General features: G+C 50.1%; 1 long non-coding RNA gene across 1 annotated transcript in view; it reads right to left on the bottom strand.

The window, feature by feature from the left end:
* The window catches only part of LOC142472503 (uncharacterized), a 123,471-nt gene that overhangs the window by 45,090 nt on the left and 56,299 nt on the right, over window positions 1-22,082 (bottom strand). Inside the window, exon 2 of the long non-coding RNA XR_012789735.1 lies at window positions 20,086-20,206. This is a non-coding gene — a long non-coding RNA (uncharacterized LOC142472503). The remainder of the gene's footprint in view (window positions 1-20,085; window positions 20,207-22,082) is intronic.

The following is a 22,082-nucleotide window of genomic DNA, read 5'->3' as shown; positions in this document are numbered from 1 at the left end:
GCAGTGACGTTGGAGATTCTGTGCCTTGCCGCACAGTATCGGGGTCAGTGACGTTGGAGATTCTGTGCCTTACCGCACGGTATCGGGGGCAGTGACGTTGGAGATTCTGTGCCTTGCCGCACGGTATCGGGGTCAGTGACGTTGGAGATTCTGTGCCTTGCCGCACGGTATCGGGGGCAGTGACGCTGGAGATTCTGTGCCTTACCGCACGGTATCGGGAGCAGTGATGTTGGAGATTCTGTGCCTTGCCGCACGGTATCGGGGGGCAGTGACGTTGGAGATTCTGTGCCTCACCGCACGGTATCGGGGGCAGTGACGTTGGAGATTCTGTGCCTTGCCGCACGGTATCGGGGGCAGTGACGTTGGAGATTCTGTGCCTCACCGCACGGTATCGGGGACAGTGACGTTGGAGATTCTGTGCCTTACCGCACGGTATCGGGGGCAGTGACGTTGGAGATTCTGTGCCTTACCGCACGGTATCGGGGACAGTGACGTTGGAGATTCTGTGCCTTGCCGCACGGTATCGGGGACAGTGACGTTGGAGATTCTGTGCCTTGCCGCACGGTATCGGGGGGCAGTGACGTTGGAGATTCTGTGCCTTACCGCACGGTATCGGGGGCAGTGACGTTGGAGATTCTGTGCCTTACCGCACGGTATCGGGGGCAGTGACGTTGGAGATTCTGTGCCTTGCCGCACGGTATCGGGGGCAGTGACGTTGGAGATTCTGTGCCTTGCCGCACGGTATCGGGGACAGTGACGTTGGAGATTCTGTGCCTTGCCGCACGGTATCGGGGGGCAGTGACGTTGGAGATTCTGTGCCTTACCGCACGGTATCGGGGACAGTGACGTTGGAGATTCTGTGCCTTGCCGCACGGTATCGGGGGGCAGTGACGTTGGAGATTCTGTGCCTTGCCGCACGGTATCGGGGACAGTGACGTTGGAGATTCTGTGCCTTGCCGCACGGTATCGGGGGCAGTGACGTTGGAGATTCTGTGCCTTGCCGCACGGTATCGGGGGCAGTGACGTTGGAGATTCTGTGCCTTGCCGCACAGTATCGGGGTCAGTGACATTGGAGATTCTGTGCCTTACCGCACGGTATCGGGGGCAGTGACGTTGGAGATTCTGTGCCTTGCCGCACGGTATCGGGGTCAGTGACGTTGGAGATTCTGTGCCTTGCCGCACGGTATCGGGGACAGTGACGTTGGAGATTCTGTGCCTCACCGCACGGTATCGGGGACAGTGACGTTGGAGATTCTGTGCCTTGCCGCACGGTATCGGGGGCAGTGACGTTGGAGATTCTGTGCCTCGCCGCACGGTATCGGGGGCAGTGACGTTGGAGATTCTGTGCCTTACCGCACGGTATCGGGGGCAGTGACGTTGGAGATTCTGTGCCTTGCCGCACGGTATCGGGGACAGTGACGTTGGAGATTCTGTGCCTTACCGCACGGTATCGGGGACAGTGACGTTGGAGATTCTGTGCCTTACCGCACGGTATCGGGGTCAGTGACGCTGGAGATTCTGTGCCTTGCCGCACGGTATCGGGGGCAGTGACGCTGGAGATTCTGTGCCTTGCCGCACGGTATCGGGGACAGTGACGTTGGAGATTCTGTGCCTTACCGCACGGTATCGGGGGCAGTGACGTTGGAGATTCTGTGCCTTACCGCACGGTATCGGGGGCAGTGACGTTGGAGATTCTGTGCCTTACCGCACGGTATCGGGGGCAGTGACGTTGGAGATTCTGTGCCTTGCCGCACGGTATCGGGGGCAGTGACGTTGGAGATTCTGTGCCTTGCCGCACGGTATCGGGGGCAGTGACGTTGGAGATTCTGTGCCTTGCCGCACGGTATCGGGGGCAGTGACGTTGGAGATTCTGTGCCTTGCCGCACGGTATCGGGGGCAGTGACGTTGGAGATTCTGTGCCTTACCGCACGGTATCGGGGGCAGTGACGTTGGAGATTCTGTGCCTTGCCGCACGGTATCGGGGACAGTGACGTTGGAGATTCTGTGCCTTACCGCATGGTATCGGGGGCAGTGACGTTGGAGATTCTGTGCCTTGCCGCACGGTATCGGGGGCAGTGACGTTGGAGATTCTGTGCCTTGCCGCACGGTATCGGGGACAGTGACGTTGGAGATTCTGTGCCTCACCGCACGGTATCGGGGACAGTGACGTTGGAGATTCTGTGCCTCACCGCACGGTATCGGGGGCAGTGACGTTGGAGATTCTGTGCCTTGCCGCACGGTATCGGGGGCAGTGACGTTGGAGATTCTGTGCCTTGCCGCACAGTATCGGGGGCAGTGACGTTGGAGATTCTGTGCCTTACCGCACGGTATCGGGGGCAGTGACGTTGGAGATTCTGTGCCTTACCGCACGGTATCGGGGACAGTGACGTTGGAGATTCTGTGCCTTGCCGCACGGTATCGGGGACAGTGACGTTGGAGATTCTGTGCCTTACCGCACGGTATCGGGGGCAGTGACGTTGGAGATTCTGTGCCTTACCGCACGGTATCGGGGGCAGTGACGTTGGAGATTCTGTGCCTTGCCGCACGGTATCGGGGGCAGTGACGTTGGAGATTCTGTGCCTTACCGCACGGTATCGGGGACAGTGACATTGGAGATTCTGTGCCTTACCGCACGGTATCGGGGACAGTGACGTTGGAGATTCTGTGCCTTGCCGCACGGTATCGGGGGCAGTGACGTTGGAGATTCTGTGCCTTGCCGCACGGTATCGGGGGGCAGTGACGTTGGAGATTCTGTGCCTTGCCGCACGGTATCGGGGACAGTGACGTTGGAGATTCTGTGCCTTACCGCACGGTATCGGGGGGCAGTGACGTTGGAGATTCTGTGCCTTGCCGCACGGTATCGGGGGCAGTGACGTTGGAGATTCTGTGCCTTGCCGCACGGTATCGGGGGGCAGTGACGTTGGAGATTCTGTGCCTTGCCGCACGGTATCGGGGGCAGTGACGTTGGAGATTCTGTGCCTTACCGCACGGTATCGGGGGGCAGTGACGTTGGAGATTCTGTGCCTTACCGCACGGTATCGGGGGGCAGTGACGTTGGAGATTCTGTGCCTTGCCGCACGGTATCGGGGGACAGTGACGTTGGAGATTCTGTGCCTTACCGCACGGTATCGGGGGCAGTGACGTTGGAGATTCTGTGCCTTACCGCACGGTATCGGGGGACAGTGACGTTGGAGATTCTGTGCCTTACCGCACGGTATCGGGGGGCAGTGACGTTGGAGATTCTGTGCCTTGCCGCACGGTATCGGGGACAGTGACGTTGGAGATTCTGTGCCTTACCGCACGGTATCGGGGGCAGTGACGTTGGAGATTCTGTGCCTTACCGCACGGTATCGGGGGCAGTGACGTTGGAGATTCTGTGCCTTGCCGCACGGTATCGGGGGCAGTGACGTTGGAGATTCTGTGCCTTGCCGCACGGTATCGGGGACAGTGACGTTGGAGATTCTGTGCCTTACCGCACGGTATCGGGGGCAGTGACGTTGGAGATTCTGTGCCTTACCGCACGGTATCGGGGGCAGTGACGTTGGAGATTCTGTGCCTCACCGCACGGTATCGGGGTCAGTGACGTTGGAGATTCTGTGCCTTGCCGCACGGTATCGGGGGCAGTGACGTTGGAGATTCTGTGCCTTGCCGCACGGTATCGGGGGCAGTGACGTTGGAGATTCTGTGCCTTACCGCACGGTATCGGGGGCAGTGACGTTGGAGATTCTGTGCCTTACCGCACGGTATCGGGGACAGTGACGTTGGAGATTCTGTGCCTTGCCGCACGATATCGGGGGCAGTGACGTTGGAGATTCTGTGCCTTGCCGCACGGTATCGGGGACAGTGACGTTGGAGATTCTGTGCCTTACCGCACGGTATCGGGGTCAGTGACGTTGGAGATTCTGTGCCTTGCCGCACGGTATCGGGGGCAGTGACGTTGGAGATTCTGTGCCTTACCGCACGGTATCGGGGGCAGTGACATTGGAGATTCTGTGCCTTGCCGCACGGTATCGGGGGCAGTGACGTTGGAGATTCTGTGCCTTACCGCACGGTATCGGGGGCAGTGACGTTGGAGATTCTGTGCCTTGCCGCACGGTATCGGGGGCAGTGACGTTGGAGATTCTGTGCCTTACCGCACGGTATCGGGGGCAGTGACGTTGGAGATTCTGTGCCTTGCCGCACGGTATCGGGGACAGTGACGTTGGAGATTCTGTGCCTTGCCGCACGGTATCGGGGGCAGTGACGTTGGAGATTCTGTGCCTTACCGCACGGTATCGGGGGCAGTGACGTTGGAGATTCTGTGCCTTGCCGCACGGTATCGGGGGCAGTGACGTTGGAGATTCTGTGCCTTGCCGCACGGTATCGGGGGCAGTGACGTTGGAGATTCTGTGCCTTGCCGCACAGTATCGGGGGCAGTGACGCTGGAGATTCTGTGCCTCACCGCACGGTATCGGGAGCAGTGACGTTGGAGATTCTGTGCCTTACCGCACGGTATCGGGGGCAGTGACGTTGGAGATTCTGTGCCTTACCGCACGGTATCGGGGACAGTGACGTTGGAGATTCTGTGCCTCACCGCACGGTATCGGGGACAGTGACGTTGGAGATTCTGTGCCTTACCGCACAGTATCGGGGACAGTGACGTTGGAGATTCTGTGCCTTACCGCACGGTATCGGGGACAGTGACGTTGGAGATTCTGTGCCTCACCGCACGGTATCGGGGACAGTGACGTTGGAGATTCTGTGCCTCACCACACGGTATCGGGGGCAGTGACGTTGGAGATTCTGTGCCTTGCCGCACGGTATCGGGGACAGTGACGTTGGAGATTCTGTGCCTTGCCGCACGGTATCGGGGGCAGTGACGTTGGAGATTCTGTGCCTTGCCGCACGGTATCGGGGACAGTGACGTTGGAGATTCTGTGCCTTACCGCACAGTATCGGGGACAGTGATGTTGGAGATTCTGTGCCTCACCGCACGGTATCGGGGGCAGTGACGTTGGAGATTCTGTGCCTTACCGCACGGTATCGGGGGCAGTGACGTTGGAGATTCTGTGCCTTGCCGCACGGTATCGGGGACAGTGACGTTGGAGATTCTGTGCCTTACCGCACGGTATCGGGGGCAGTGACGTTGGAGATTCTGTGCCTTGCCGCACAGTATCGGGGGCAGTGACGTTGGAGATTCTGTGCCTTACCGCACGGTATCGGGGGCAGTGACGTTGGAGATTCTGTGCCTTGCCGCACGGTATCGGGGACAGTGACGTTGGAGATTCTGTGCCTTGCCGGACGGTATCGGGGGCAGTGACGTTGGAGATTCTGTGCCTTACCGCACGGTATCGGGGGCAGTGACGTTGGAGATTCTGTGCCTTGCCGCACGGTATCGGGGGCAGTGACGTTGGAGATTCTGTGCCTTGCCGCACGGTATCGGGGGCAGTGACGTTGGAGATTCTGTGCCTTGCCGCACAGTATCGGGGGCAGTGACGCTGGAGATTCTGTGCCTCACCGCACGGTATCGGGAGCAGTGACGTTGGAGATTCTGTGCCTTACCGCACGGTATCGGGGGCAGTGACGTTGGAGATTCTGTGCCTCACCGCACGGTATCGGGGACAGTGACGTTGGAGATTCTGTGCCTTACCGCACAGTATCGGGGACAGTGACGTTGGAGATTCTGTGCCTTACCGCACGGTATCGGGGACAGTGACGTTGGAGATTCTGTGCCTCACCGCACGGTATCGGGGACAGTGACGTTGGAGATTCTGTGCCTCACCACACGGTATCGGGGGCAGTGACGTTGGAGATTCTGTGCCTTGCCGCACGGTATCGGGGACAGTGACGTTGGAGATTCTGTGCCTTGCCGCACGGTATCGGGGGCAGTGACGTTGGAGATTCTGTGCCTTGCCGCACGGTATCGGGGACAGTGACGTTGGAGATTCTGTGCCTTACCGCACAGTATCGGGGACAGTGATGTTGGAGATTCTGTGCCTCACCGCACGGTATCGGGGGCAGTGACGTTGGAGATTCTGTGCCTTACCGCACGGTATCGGGGGCAGTGACGTTGGAGATTCTGTGCCTTGCCGCACGGTATCGGGGACAGTGACGTTGGAGATTCTGTGCCTTACCGCACGGTATCGGGGGCAGTGACGTTGGAGATTCTGTGCCTTGCCGCACAGTATCGGGGGCAGTGACGTTGGAGATTCTGTGCCTTACCGCACGGTATCGGGGGCAGTGACGTTGGAGATTCTGTGCCTCACCGCACGGTATCGGGGACAGTGACGTTGGAGATTCTGTGCCTTACCGCACGGTATCGGGGGCAGTGACGTTGGAGATTCTGTGCCTTGCCGCACAGTATCGGGGGCAGTGACGTTGGAGATTCTGTGCCTTGCCGCACGGTATCGGGGGCAGTGACGTTGGAGATTCTGTGCCTTGCCGCACGGTATCGGGGGCAGTGACGTTGGAGATTCTGTGCCTTACCGCACGGTATCGGGGGCAGTGACGTTGGAGATTCTGTGCCTTGCCGCACGGTATCGGGGACAGTGACGTTGGAGATTCTGTGCCTTGCCGCACGGTATCGGGGGCAGTGACGTTGGAGATTCTGTGCCTTACCGCACGGTATCGGGGACAGTGACGTTGGAGATTCTGTGCCTTGCCGCACGGTATCGGGGGCAGTGACGTTGGAGATTCTGTGCCTTACCGCACGGTATCGGGGGCAGTGACGTTGGAGATTCTGTGCCTTACCGCACGGTATCGGGGGACAGTGACGTTGGAGATTCTGTGCCTTGCCGCACGGTATCGGGGGCAGTGACGTTGGAGATTCTGTGCCTTACCGCACGGTATCGGGGGCAGTGACGTTGGAGATTCTGTGCCTTGCCGCACGGTATCGGGGGGCAGTGACGTTGGAGATTCTGTGCCTTGCCGAACGGTATCGGGGGCAGTGACGTTGGAGATTCTGTGCCTTGCCGCACGGTATCGGGAGCAGTGACGTTGGAGATTCTGTGCCTTACCGCACGGTATCGGGGGCAGTGACGTTGGAGATTCTGTGCCTTGCCGCACGGTATCGGGGACAGTGACGTTGGAGATTCTGTGCCTTGCCGCACGGTATCGGGGGCAGTGACGTTGGAGATTCTGTGCCTTACCGCACGGTATCGGGGACAGTGACGTTGGAGATTCTGTGCCTTGCCGCACGGTATCGGGGGCAGTGACGTTGGAGATTCTGTGCCTTGCCGCACGGTATCGGGGGCAGTGACATTGGAGATTCTGTGCCTTGCCGCACGGTATCGGGGGCAGTGACGTTGGAGATTCTGTGCCTTACCGCACGGTATCGGGGGCAGTGACGTTGGAGATTCTGTGCCTTACCGCACGGTATCGGGGGCAGTGACGTTGGAGATTCTGTGCCTTGCCGCACGGTATCGGGGACAGTGACGTTGGAGATTCTGTGCCTTACCGCACAGTATCGGGGGCAGTGACGTTGGAGATTCTGTGCCTTACCGCACAGTATCGGGGGCAGTGACGTTGGAGATTCTGTGCCTTACCGAACGGTATCGGGGGCAGTGACGTTGGAGATTCTGTGCCTAGCCGCACGGTATCGGGGGCAGTGACGTTGGAGATTCTGTGCCTTACCGCACGGTATCGGGGACAGTGACGTTGGAGATTCTGTGCCTTACCGCACGGTATCGGGGGCAGTGACGTTGGAGATTCTGTGCCTTACCGCACGGTATCGGGGGCAGTGACGCTGGAGATTCTGTGCCTTGCCGCACGGTATCGGGGGCAGTGACGTTGGAGATTCTGTGCCTTACCGCACGGTATCGGGGACAGTGACGTTGGAGATTCTGTGCCTTGCCGCACGGTATCGGGGGCAGTGACGTTGGAGATTCTGTGCCTCACCGCACGGTATCGGGGGCAGTGACGTTGGAGATTCTGTGCCTTGCCGCACGGTATCGGGGGCAGTGACGTTGGAGATTCTGTGCCTCACCGCACGGTATCGGGGGCAGTGACGTTGGAGATTCTGTGCCTTACCGCACGGTATCGGGGGCAGTGACGTTGGAGATTCTGTGCCTTGCCGCACGGTATCGGGGGCAGTGACGTTGGAGATTCTGTGCCTTACCGCACGGTATCGGGGGCAGTGACGTTGGAGATTCTGTGCCTTACCGCACGGTATCGGGGGCAGTGACGCTGGAGATTCTGTGCCTTACCGCACGGTATCGGGGGCAGTGACGCTGGAGATTCTGTGCCTTACCGCACGGTATCGGGGGCAGTGACGCTGGAGATTCTGTGCCTTACCGCACGGTATCGGGGGCAGTGACGCTGGAGATTCTGTGCCTTACCGCACGGTATCGGGGGGCAGTGACGTTGGAGATTCTGTGCCTTACCGCACGGTATCGGGGGGCAGTGACGTTGGAGATTCTGTTAAAAGCATTTCTTCACTCCCGTTCCTAATATTTCCAGAATCGATGTATGGATTCCTCTTTGCTGATCCCAAACTCTCCGTTCCCCGAGAGAAATGGCCCTGTTTATAGGCAGGATTGCACCTTTTAGGGAACAAGTTCAGCAATCCAAATTTTTGTTGAAATAACTGAGCAGCATGATTGTAAAAATCAACATGATTCATTTCTTGTCCAATTAACAGGCTCATCTTTATTCCGAGGACAGTTCCAAAAACACGTAAGCTCCGATATAAACATTTTGCCTGCGGTCTGCTTTGTATTTGTAAGCTTGTAGCATTTTGACTGTAGCCGTCGAAATCCTTGTAAAATATCTCATTGAACGTATCAAGAATTGGACAGTGTGACACATTCGCAGGCTTCTGAGAAAGTACAGATTTATATTTATTAGCGTGCACTAAATACGTGACATTTGGACCCCGCCAGTCCCTTAATAGCGTGTACTATTTGGCTCTGCTTGTCCGCAGATTCACTTTACAAGTCAGTAAGCAACTTGATGCATTATCTACCAGATAAAAGCTGTTTTATCCCGAAAACTGGACATGTGATATCACAATAAAAGAATGTTTTCAGAATAAGAGAATCAAAGTTGAAACTGCCATTCATGGTGTTCTTGTCTCTTCGTACAGCCCGAGGAAATGTTGTCTTACTGTAATTATCACGGGCGAAGGTGCAGAATTAACCTTTCTGCTGCCAGAGTAGTTTGCAACGCTATAAGAAGCAACATATGTTTTGAGAATAGACTGAGGCTTCTCCTCGTGGGCGGAGCTGTGGCAAATTCAACTCCTCGTGGGCGGTGTTCACAATGAAGGGGGTGGAGCCAAAATGCAACATGATCATTTCTTAAACTGATAACAGAGACAGCCGAGAGCCAAGGGTCTGTCCCAGAAATCTTCATCTATCTGCCTCTAAAATAACTTTAACATGGAGTACTGGGGCAGCTCATTGTACCACTGCCGTCTTATTTTCACGCCAAGAATCCCACGACTTTGTTTAGAAATTCCACTTTCTTTTGAAAGACAAAAGGTTCTGGTTTTTAATTTGATGGCGATAGCCCTGAGACATAAGAATATAATCTAATGCGTAATATACGGTACAATGACCATAGTCTGGAGACGTGTAGATATGTCACTGGGCGGCCAATGGATCCAGATGAGAGTTGTACGTAGATGAGATTACAGTATACAGCGCTTCGGAGACCTTACAAATTCAGCAATCGTCTTCATATATGGAAAGTCATGGAAATCCTGTGTATAACAACATAATCTATACGCAGCACTGATATAACCAGACAAGGCCAGACAATCCCAGCAGTATATATTAGTATATAAGTATGTGTGTGAATGGGTGTGCATTATTGCACATGTGCTGTATTCCGTGTGCACGGGCAGGTCTGCGTATACCGTTTACCGTCTCACTGGTTTCGTGGCCGTCTTACTCATTTGTAGCATCAGTCACATAGATTTCAATCAAGTTTTACGTTTAAAAATCAGCACTTTTCCAATAAAATTCCTTTGTTTTGGCCCAGAGTCCTCAAATGTCACTGATTCTGGTCCTTCGTATATACCTGTATATACCTGTGTGTCTATGTATCCCAGTACTGTATATATACCGGTGTGTCTGTGTGTCTCAGTGTCTGTGTATATCCCAGTACTGTATATACCTGTGTGTCTGTGTGTATGCCAGTACTGTATATACCTGTGTGTCTGTGTGTATGCCAGTACTGTATATACCTGTGTGTCTGTGTGTATGCCAGTACTGTATATACCTGTGTGTCTGTGTGTATGCCAGTACTGTATATAACGGTGTGTCTGTGTGTATGCCAGTACTGTATATATACCGGTGTGTCTGTGTGTCTCAGTGTTTGTGTATATCCCAGTACTGTATATACCTGTGTGTCTGTGTGTATGCCAGTACTGTATATACCGGTGTGTCTGTGTGTATGCCAGTACTGTATATACCTGTGTGTCTGTGTGTATGCCAGTACTGTATATACCTGTGTGTCTGTGTGTATGCCAGTACTGTATATACCTGTGTGTCTGTGTGTATGCCAGTACTGTATATAACGGTGTGTCTGTGTGTATGCCAGTACTGTATATACCGGTGTGTCTGTGTGTATGCCAGTACTGTATATACCGGTGTGTCTGTGTGTATGCCAGTACTGTATATACCTGTGTGTCTGTGTGTATCACTGTATGTGTATCAATGGGTGTTAGTGAATTTGTGCAGTGGTTAAAGCACATCTGGTGCTATAAATGTAAAAGGGCACCATTAACCACTTGGTTGCCACATGGACCAGCATTGCATTGCTCTGCATGTTATTATACTGCTCTGCATGTTATTATACCGCTCTGCATGTTATTATACCGCTCTGCATGTTATTATACCTCTCTGCATGTTATTATACCTCTCTGCATGTTATTACACCTCTCAGCATGTTATTATACCTCTCTGCGTGTTATTATATCGCACTGCATGTTATTATACCTCTCTGCATGTTATTATACCGCTCTGCATGTTATTATACCGCTCAGCATGCTATTATACCTCTCTGCATGTAATTATACTGCTCTGCGTGTTATTATACCTCTCTGCATGTTATTATACCGCTCTGCATGTTATTATACCGCTCTGCATGTTATTATACCACTCTGCATGTTATTATACCTCTCTGCATGTTATTATACCGCTCTGCATGTTATTATACTGCTCTGCATGTTATTATACCTCTCTGCATGTTATTATACCTCTCTGCGTGTTATTATACCTCTCTGCATGTTATTATACCTCTCTGCATGTTATTATACTGCTCTGTATGTTATTATACCTCTCTGCATATTATTATATCTCTCTGCGTGTTATTATACCTCTCTGCGTGTTATTATACCTCTCTGCGTGTTATTATACCTCTCTGCATGTTATTATACCTCTCTGCATGTTATTATACCGCTCTGCATGTTATTATACTGCTCTGCATGTTATTATACCTCTCTGCGTGTTATTATACCGCTCTGCATGTTATTATATCTATCTGCGTGTTATTATACCTCTCTGCATGTTATTATACCTCTCTGCATGTTATTATACCGCTCTGCATGTTATTATACTGCTCTGCATGTTATTATATCTCTCTGCATGTTATTATACCTCTCTGCGTGTTATTATATCTCTCTGCGTGTTATTATACCTCTCTGCATGTTATTATACCGCTCTGCATGTTATTATACCGCTCTGCATGTTATTATACCTCTCTGCGTGTTATTATATCTCTCTGCATGTTATTATACCGCTCTGCATGTTATTATACCTCTCTGCGTGTTATTATATCTCTCTGCATGTTATTATACCTCTCTGCGTGTTATTATACCGCTCTGCATGTTATTATACCGCTCTGCATGTTATTATACCGCTCTGCATGTTATTATACCGCTCTGCATGTTATTATACCTCTCTGCATGTTATTATACCTCTCTGCATGTTATTATACCTCTCTGCATGTTATTATACCGCTCTGCATGTTATTATACCTCTCTGCATGTTATTATACCTCTCTGCGTGTTATTATACCTCTCTGCATGTTATTATACCTCTCTGCATGTTATTATACTGCTCTGTATGTTATTATACCTCTCTGCATATTATTATATCTCTCTGCGTGTTATTATACTTCTCTGCGTGTTATTATACCTCTCTGCGTGTTATTATACCTCTCTGCATGTTATTATACCTCTCTGCATGTTATTATACCGCTCTGCATGTTATTATACTGCTCTGCATGTTATTATACCTCTCTGCGTGTTATTATACCGCTCTGCATGTTATTATATCTCTCTGCGTGTTATTATACCTCTCTGCATGTTATTATACCTCTCTGCATGTTATTATACCGCTCTGCATGTTATTATACTGCTCTGCATGTTATTATATCTCTCTGCATGTTATTATACCTCTCTGCGTGTTATTATATCTCTCTGCGTGTTATTATACCTCTCTGCATGTTATTATACCGCTCTGCATGTTATTATACCGCTCTGCATGTTATTATACCGCTCTGCATGTTATTATACCGCTCTGCATGTTATTATACCGCTCTGCATGTCATTATACCGCTCTGCATGTGATTATACCGCTCTGCGTGTTATTATACCTCTCTGCATGTTATTATACCGCTCTGCATGTTATTATATCTCTCTGCGTGTTATTATATCTCTCTGCGTGTTATTATATCTCTCTGCGTGTTATTATACCTCTCTGCATGTTATTATACCTCTCTGCGTGTTATTATACCTCTCTGCGTGTTATTATATCTCTCTGCATGTTATTATACTGCTCTGCATGTTATTACCTCTCTGCGTGTAATTATACCTCTCTGCGTGTTATTATATCTCTCTGCATGTTATTATATCTCTCTGCGTGTTATTATACCTCTCTGCATGTTATTATACCTCTCTGCGTGTTATTATATCTCTCTGCATGTTATTATACCTCTCTGCGTGTTATTATACCGCTCTGCATGTTATTATACCGCTCTGCATGTTATTATACCGCTCTGCATGTTATTATACCGCTCTGCATGTTATTATACCTCTCTGCATGTTATTATACCTCTCTGCATGTTATTATACCTCTCTGCATGTTATTATACCGCTCTGCATGTTATTATACCTCTCTGCATGTTATTATACCTCTCTGCATGTTATTATACCTCTCTGCATGTTATTATACCGCTCTGCCTGTTATTATACCTCTCTGCATGTTATTATACCTCTCTGCGTGTTATTATATCTCTCTGCGTGTTATTATACTGCTCTGCATGTTATTACCTCTCTGCGTGTAATTATACCTCTCTGCGTGTTATTATATCTCTCTGCGTGTTATTATATCTCTCTGCGTGTTATTATACCTCTCTGCATGTTATTATACCTCTCTGCGTGTTATTATACCGCTCTGCATGTTATTATACCTCTCTGCATGTTATTATACCGCTCTGCATGTTATTATACCGCTCTGCATGTTATTATACCGCTCTGCATGTTATTATACCTCTCTGCATGTTATTATACCATAACCGCTCTGCATGTTATTATACCGCTCTGCATGTTATTATACCGCTCTGCATGTTATTATACCTCTCTGCGTGTTATTATACCTCTCTGCGTGTTATTATACCTCTCTGCGTGTTATTATACCTCTCTGCGTGTTATTATACCTCTCTGCGTGTTATTATACCTCTCTGCGTGTTATTATACCTCTCTGCGTGTTATTATACCTCTCTGCGTGTTATTATACCTCTCTGCATGTTATTATACCTCTCTGCGTGTTATTATACCTCTCTGCATGTTATTATATCTCTCTGCGTGTTATTATACCTCTCTGCGTGTTATTATACCTCTCTGCATGTTATTATATCTCTCTGCGTGTTATTATACCTCTCTGCGTGTTATTACACCTCTCTGCATGTTATTACACCTCTCTGCATGTTATTACACCTCTCTGCATGTTATTATACCTCTCTGCCATGCGTTTGCTGGCCTCACTGGTAGCAAAGTATTCGTTGGTGATCTTTCAGGCGCTCCATTAAAAGGCATCATAACCTGCAGCCAACCAAATATTTATATGTTACTTTACAGTGGCGCCACGGCTTATAGAAACCAGGTAAACATCCATTTGCTGGCTCTTAACTCTACGAAATGGAACTAAGACATTATGTGGGTACTGTCACTTATTCCAAGTGTTAAACAATCAATTGTTCTCTCCAGATCCAACTCCATTAAAGCGCAGAGGCCTCGCTGACAGGCATTCGCAAAAGGAAGTTTAAAAGCAAAATTGGCAACTGCAATGAAATGCCCTGTGTATATAAATGGAAGAACCGTGAACAGGAGCAGGTCTGCAAAGTTTAATGGATGGCATTTATCTAAAACCACTCGCCAACAAGCCATGTCATTGCCCTGATTATATTGGCGCTGTGGGCGGGTAATGGTGGTGGCTGTTCCAGTAGTTGGGCTGATACTCAACGTTACATTGATTTTAACCACATAGGGCAGAGGTTCTCAACTCCAGTCTTCTGGAACCCCAACAGGTCAGGTTTTCAGGATACCCCTGCTTCAGCACAGGTGGCTCATCCACCTGTGCTGAAGCAGGGGTATCGGTATCTTGGAAACCTGACCTGTTGAGGGGTCTTGAGCACCCCTGATATAGGGGCTAAGGTTAGCGTTATAGTTATTCCATGTTGACCATTACTTGTTATGACTCGCCGATTTGGAATCAGCATCACCTATTTGTCTCTCCCAATTATATCTATATGTTAGGCCCGGCGGTACGTGAACCTGTAGCCTTTGCTGCTCAGGGCAGCCGCTGTGTCAGTGAACCGGATCAGTACCTGCATCAGTGAACCGGATCAGTACCTGCATCAGTGAACCGGATCAGTACCTGCATCAGTGAATCGGATCAGTACCTGCATCAGTGAATCGGATCAGTACCTGCATCAGTGTGCGCTTAGCTTCAGCTCTTACTGCTTCCCACACCTGTGGTGCATCAGCTCATTGACTCCCCCCCTGGCTTGTTATTTAAACCCGCCGGTCCCTGCTTCCTGTTGCCAGAACAATGTGCCCAGTGCCTTTGAATCCAGCATTCTGGAATGATCCGTCTGACATGCCTGTACTTCCGCCTGTTCTACGCTTCTGCCTGCCACCTGCCCTGACCCCGGTTTGTCTGCCTAAGCCTTTGCCTGCCGGCTGCCCAGACCCCCTGCCTGAGCACGCTTGCTCTCTGCCTGCCCTGACCCCCTGCCTGAGCACGCTTGCTCTCTGCCTGCCCTGACCCCGGCCTGCTTGACCACGCTTACTCTGCCTGCCCTGACCCCGGCCTGCTTGACCACGCTTACTCTGCCTGCCCTGACCCCCTGCCTGAGCACGCTTACTCTGCCTGCCCTGACCCCGGCCTGCTTGACCATGCTTGCTCTCTGCCTGCCCTGACCCCGGCCTGCTTGACCACGCTTACTCTGCCTGCCCTGACCCCGGCCTGCTTGACTACGTTTACTCTGCCTGCCCTGCCCCGGCCTGCTTGACCACGCTTGCTCTCTGCCTGCGCTCACCCCCTGCCTGAGCACGCTTGCTCTCTGCCTGTCCTGACCCCGGCCTGCTTGACCACGCTTGCTCTCTGCCTGCCCTGACCCCCTGCCTGAGCACGCTTGCTCTCTGCCTGTCCTGACCCCGGCCTGCTTGACCACGTTTACTCTGCCTGCCCTGCCCCGGCCTGCTTGACCACGCTTGCTCTCTGCCTGCGCTCACCCCCTGCTTGACCACGCTTGCTCTCTGCCTGCCCTGACCCCCTGCCTGAGCACGCTTGCTCTCTGCCTGTCCTGACCCCGGCCTGCTTGACCACGCTTGCTCTCTGCCTGCCCTGACCCCCTGCCTGAGCACGCTTGCTCTCTGCCTGTCCTGACCCCGGCCTGCTTGACCATACTTGCTCTCTGCCTGCGCTCACCCCCTGCCTGAGCACGTTTGCTCTCTGCCTGTCCTGACCCCTGCCTGCTTGACCACGTTTACTCCTCCTGCCCTGCCCCGGCCTGCTTGACCATGCTTGCTCTCTGCCTGCCCTGACCCCCTGCCTGAGCACGCTTGCTCTCTGCCTGCCCTGACCCCCTGCCTGAGCACGCTTGCTCTCTGCCTGTCCTGACCCCGGCCTGCTTGACCACGCTTACTCTGCCTGCTCTGACCCCGGCCTGCCTACTCCAGCCATTGGGATCCTCCTTCCACCTCGAGCCCATCAGCAGTGCTGCCCTACACTATAAAAGCACGTCTCTGCTCTTTGCTCTCGCCTCCCAAAGCTTCCCTTTGCCTGCCCGTGAGCAGCCGCTTCTGCCAGAACTCACTGCTACTGCCTTATGACGTCTCACCTGTGGCACACTCACTGCTAAAACAGGTTAACTCCAGAGGAGGGCCGCATGCCTGGAGCTGCGAGACGTGTGCTGGTGAATGGAAGGGGTGCGGGGGTCATGGAGGTAATTTGGGGGGATTAATCAATACTTTCCCATTATAATGCAATTATTTTGGTCAGGATTAGCAGGCGTTATTGCGTAATGGCCCCGCAGCGTATTTTTATAGGGGAGATTGTGTTGTTTGCCGCTGTGGAGCGCTGAACGCGACCTAGAAAAACAGGAAGAGAAGAGGACGCCCTCCTCTGCCGTCTGCATCATCAGTGACGCCGTGATCACGTGATTACTCAGAGGACCGTGTGGCACTCTGCGGCGGCCCTTCCAAGCACGCAAATTGACTTCGCCGTGTTAGGTGTCTTCTGGCGTAGAACTGCTTAGCAAATGTGGCCCATTGTGCTATGGAATCGGTGCTAAATAATGCAAAAGTGCTCCAGTAATCTGGGCGGAAGCATAGGACAAGGTCTACAAATTCACAATGGCGGCCATATTTAAGAGTACCCAGCAGAATAGGAACTCCCGCTGTTATTACTCTGCAGCTAGTAACTGCTGGGAAGTGTGACAGCCACGGGGTTATCGGGGGGGGGAGGGGGGAAAGGAAATATACATTTAGAAAAATATATGTTTGAGTATTGAGGAGGAATAGAGAAAAGGAAGTGAAAATGACGGTATTTAAAAGCAGATACTGCGTGCCACTGACTGCCAGGCGTATATATCATCTGCAGGGCCTGCTTGTGAAAACAGTGGTATGTAAAAGCAGTGATACTGCGCGCCACTGACTGCTGCACGTATATATCTGCCACAGGGCCTGCTCGTGAATACAGTGGTATGTAAAAGCAGTGATACTGCGCGCCACTGACTGCTGCACGTATATATCTGCCACAGGGCCTGCTCGTGAATACAGTGGTATGTAAAAGCAGTGATACTGCGCGCCACTGACTGCTGCACGTATATATCTGCCACAGGGCCTGCTCGTGAATACAGTGGTATGTAAAAGCAGTGATACTGCGCGCCACTGACTGCTGCACGTATATATCTGCCACAGGGCCTGCTCGTGAATACAGTGGTATGTAAAAGCAGTGATACTGCGCGCCACTGACTGCTGCACGTATATATCTGCCACAGGGCCTGCTCGTGAATACAGTGGTATGTAAAAGCAGTGATACTGCGCGCCACTGACTGCTGCACGTATATATCTGCCACAGGGCCTGCTCGTGAATACAGTGGTATGTAAAAGCAGTGATACTGCGCGCCACTGACTGCTGCACGTATATATCTGCCACAGGGCCTGCTCGTGAATACAGTGGTATGTAAAAGCAGTGATACTGCGCGCCACTGACTGCTGCACGTATATATCTGCCACAGGGCCTGCTCGTGAATACAGTGGTATGTAAAAGCAGTGATACTGCGCGCCACTGACTGCTGCACGTATATATCTGCCACAGGGCCTGCTCGTGAATACAGTGGTATGTAAAAGCAGTGATACTGCGCGCCACTGACTGCTGCACGTATATATCTGCCACAGGGCCTGCTCGTGAATACAGTGGACCTGACTTTGTGTTTTTTAAGAATGTTCTTCATATTTTGGATTTCACTCCGTCCACGTGTGGAAGTGCTACCAATCCGGGTGACATTTCTTATCGAGGCCTCTGCCGAGCGAGAGGAGTTACGTGTTCACCTGTTTGCAGTATCAGGTAACAGTTTTTAACCCCGTCACGGCCAGCAATCCATTGGGAATGAGTTATGTTTACTAAGCAGTGCTAAAATATTAAAAGGGGCAGATCCCGCCGTCTGTTTTTGTAATCCCGCAATGTATTTCTCTGCCTGGAGGGGGAGCAGGACGTCCCAGGAGCCTAACCACACCATTCTTAGCCCCAGGACCCCCCGGCCCCCGAGATAATTAATGCGTCGCAGTACCCTCCAGAGGAAACAAAAATGGCGGTTTAATAAATCTCCCTGATCGTGTAGGCCAATAGGAAGCTGCGATGTCATCCGTTGCGTCTTCCTGTTTGACGCAGGGGATTAAAATACCAGGAGGTCCCGGTGCTACTTTCACCGGTAAGTATCTCGGGGGGCCTGAAATGAACGTGGATCATCCCCGGGACCCCCTGTTTCCCATCCGGGGGGCTGCTGTATATTCCCAGATCATTTCTTTCCTGCGTCTTGTTGCAGTTATGTAACATCTTTATCATTTAAAGACACACTTCCTCCCAGCCGGCTGCCCACCAAACCACAAGGGTGAACATCGCATTTTAAACAGGACGTCTCTCTCTCTCTCTGGCAAAAGATGCCTTTGGCTGAATGGAAACGACGCCCTCAGTATCACACGGCTCCTCGTTTCCCCCGGTACACACAGCTGCATTGTAACTAAGGCCGGCGTGGTCAACTCCAGTCCACAAGGGCCACCAACAGGCCAGGTATATCCCTGCTTCTGCAAACGTGGCTCAATTAGTGGCTCAGCCAGAATGACTGCACCCCGTGTGCTGAAGCAGGGATATCACTTGTGTGTGGCCTGTTGGTGGCCATTGAGGACTAGAGTTGGCCACTCCTGGGCTAGTGGGTCTTTGTATCAATGCAGTTTTAACTCTAACAGAAGCATTTCCACTGTCTTTTTTTGCATCAATGTATCAACGCACTTTTCTAACTATATCGCACTTTGTCCAACGCTTGCGATTTGGGGACCAATAGAAGGGACAAACCACAAACTGGGTTTACGAATGTCCGGCAGTACATTTGGTGCTGAATTAGCAGTGTTGACACATACAGATGTAGCCAGACTAACCGTTTGTGCCAAATCCTAACCACCACATCACCCAGCAACGAGAAATCTGTCTGGGGGGTCGGTCCCAATCTGAAGCTTTTGCTGCCCCCCGAGCTCGGCGTTATGCGTCTCTTCACGCGGCTAAATCTGTGGCCCCTTGGATTTTAGAACGACGTATTCCTAATTGTTCTGCGGCATTATGTATGTGTGTATATATGTAAGGATTCGGGGTTTTGGCGCTAATGTCTTTAGTAAAAGCTGTGTTTTTATTTTCGGTGGTTCTATTTTCTTAAACTCTCATCTTTTATTTATCAGTCTTTACAAAAAAAATGTACACACATATGAATTTGGTGTTTATCGGTGCATGTTTTTAGTTTCCATACTCCACCTTTTTCACCTACCAAAAGAGATTAAATTTAATAGGAAAGGCGTCTTTCCATCCCCCCCCCCCACTCCCCACCCCTTTTTAACCAAAAATGTAAGTTAATCTGTTGGTGGGGATTTTCCTTTAAACATTTACCAGAACCATAAGCAAATAAAGGTTAATTTACTCATTAAATGTATATTTTACGCTATGGGGCGTGTTCTTTCTCTTCTCTTTTTAGGTTTACCTTGGGATGTGGTTCATCCATCTGAAAGCTGCCTTGTACCCTTCTACCTAACCGTATCTGTTATCAATTGGACATTTAAGGAACTAGTTCATTGTTTTATGTTGTGCGTATTGTTTGTCTTACATATTGTATTAGTTATTTATGTATCACTATTGTAGAAATTGGACACAAACACATTCACATCTTGTACTGTAATATATATTTTTATTATCGCTAATCACTAGTACATTTAATATACACTTATCTACTATCTATTTATGTAGATTATTCATATAGAATCAACTGGCGCTACTATTTTGATTTGTTTTTAAAGGTTAATTTACATTTAAACTACAATACATCATTTACCTGTGATAGAAAAAGCTTTTATTCATGCCCGGTTGATATTCCATCCTCATTCCTTCTCCCGCCTTTGTTATCCCCATTCCTAATTATTTCTTCATTCATACGTAGAGTTTCTTGCTGATAACTAAAAAAAAAAGTTGCCGGAATTCAGTTGTGAAGATTATTCAGAAGTTTGGGACAACGTAAAGAATTATGGAGCATGATGGGTATTATCCAAAGAAATATGGAGCGATGCACCCTGGGTATTCCCCGGGGTAACAGGAAAAATAATGAATGGGTTTGAGACCAAACAAAAGTCTGTGACATCATCACACGGGTGAAGAAATTAAAATGGTGGTGGGCTGGGCATGTCACAAGAAGAAATGACCATCGTTGGACAAACTTGGTACTCGACTGGATTCCAGGAGAGATTAAAAGACCAAGAGGATGACCAAAAGTAAGATGTGAGGATGGAATCGGACATTTTGTTTGAGTGACGTGGAGAAGAGAGCCTGTAACCGCAAGACTTGGGAGATCATTGGGGAGGCTTCATCCAACGGTGGGGAGACGGGCTGGAGATGATGGGATGATGATATGTTTGATATATTGAATACAGTTTTTGGACTTCTGTACTTTCCTTTCCTCTGAGTACCTGTTATCTACTCATTGTGTACTATAGTAACCAGGAACCCATTTCATGCTATACTACACGGTATATAGAGATCAAAAATCTATCTCATACTGTATATATATATATATATATATATATATATATATATATATATATATATATATATATATATATACACACACGTTAATTTAGAAGACACTCTGCTTACAAGGCGTTCAGACCCTAGATTCAATATATAAACACACACACACACACTTCTTTATATACATGTGCATATATAGATACACGTGTGTAAATAAATATATTAGTTAAATGCAGATGTATTGAGCCATTAGGAAGCAAAACCATTACGTCCTATGGCGAATCTAAAAGTCCTCTCTAGAAGTCTAAACTAAAAGCAGATATTTCGGGAGGGTTACATTAAAAAAGAAAGGTACAATATAGGGCTTAAAAAGGGAGAGGTAACATCTATAGAATTGAAGTTTATCCAGAGATTAAAGCAGCAGAACAGGCTACATTGTGCTTTTTTTAAATTAAAGGATTTGAGCAGGGGGTCTCTGGCGCGGAACTACATTCATTTCAGCTCCACAGACCCCCGTCTTCCCGAGATACCGGTATCTCAGTGAAGTTTAAATGTCCTGATCACACTGGCCAATAAGAAGCCGCAGCGGATGACGTCACGGTTTCCTATTGGCCCACGTAATGTGGGACATTTAAAGCCGCCATTATGTTAGGCACACAGTTTCTCTTACTGCACAGATACTGGCACCACTACAGAAGTATCTATGGAAGCAGGGAGTTCCCGGAACTGAAATTAACGGCGGTCTGCTCCAGAGACCCCCTGCTCTAAACCTATAGTATAAAAATATATATATTTTAATGCAATGCATCTTGTTTTGCTTGTTTCATTTGGTTTAGTTTCAGAAAATGACTCAAACTTAAGCTCTCACCATGTAGCCCGGAAGGGAGAGGTATCTGCCTGTCCACAATGATTGGTATTGTTTCCAACACTACTTTTCCGCTTCTCTGGAATTGCTTTTGTTTAGGACTGAGTGATAAACACCTCGTCCCAGTAAGCGCCATAAATCAATATCTAAGATAAACTATGTCACTGGATAATATTACAATGGAATGGGTAGTTCTATTGTAATGAAGCGTTGCCACCATTCTTCCAGCCTCATCGTGTAGCTCCTGTCACTGGGTTATTTTACAGAGCCCCCTGCACAACGTTAAAAAGAACCAGAACTCTCAAGCCTTGGGTAGGCATTCAGAACCAAACCTATTCTTGTTGTCCTTTGGATTGGTCCATGTGGCTTCAGAAAATGCACCGAACAATACCATGCTATAGTGAAACTTTCCCTACATATCATGGACACTTGTGCCATGAAAG

The sequence above is a fragment of the Ascaphus truei genome, chromosome 22 (genome assembly GCF_040206685.1).
Source record: "Ascaphus truei isolate aAscTru1 chromosome 22, aAscTru1.hap1, whole genome shotgun sequence".
In the NCBI taxonomy this organism is placed as follows: Eukaryota; Metazoa; Chordata; class Amphibia; order Anura; family Ascaphidae; genus Ascaphus; species Ascaphus truei.
This window is presented reverse-complemented; position numbering and strand designations above follow the sequence as displayed.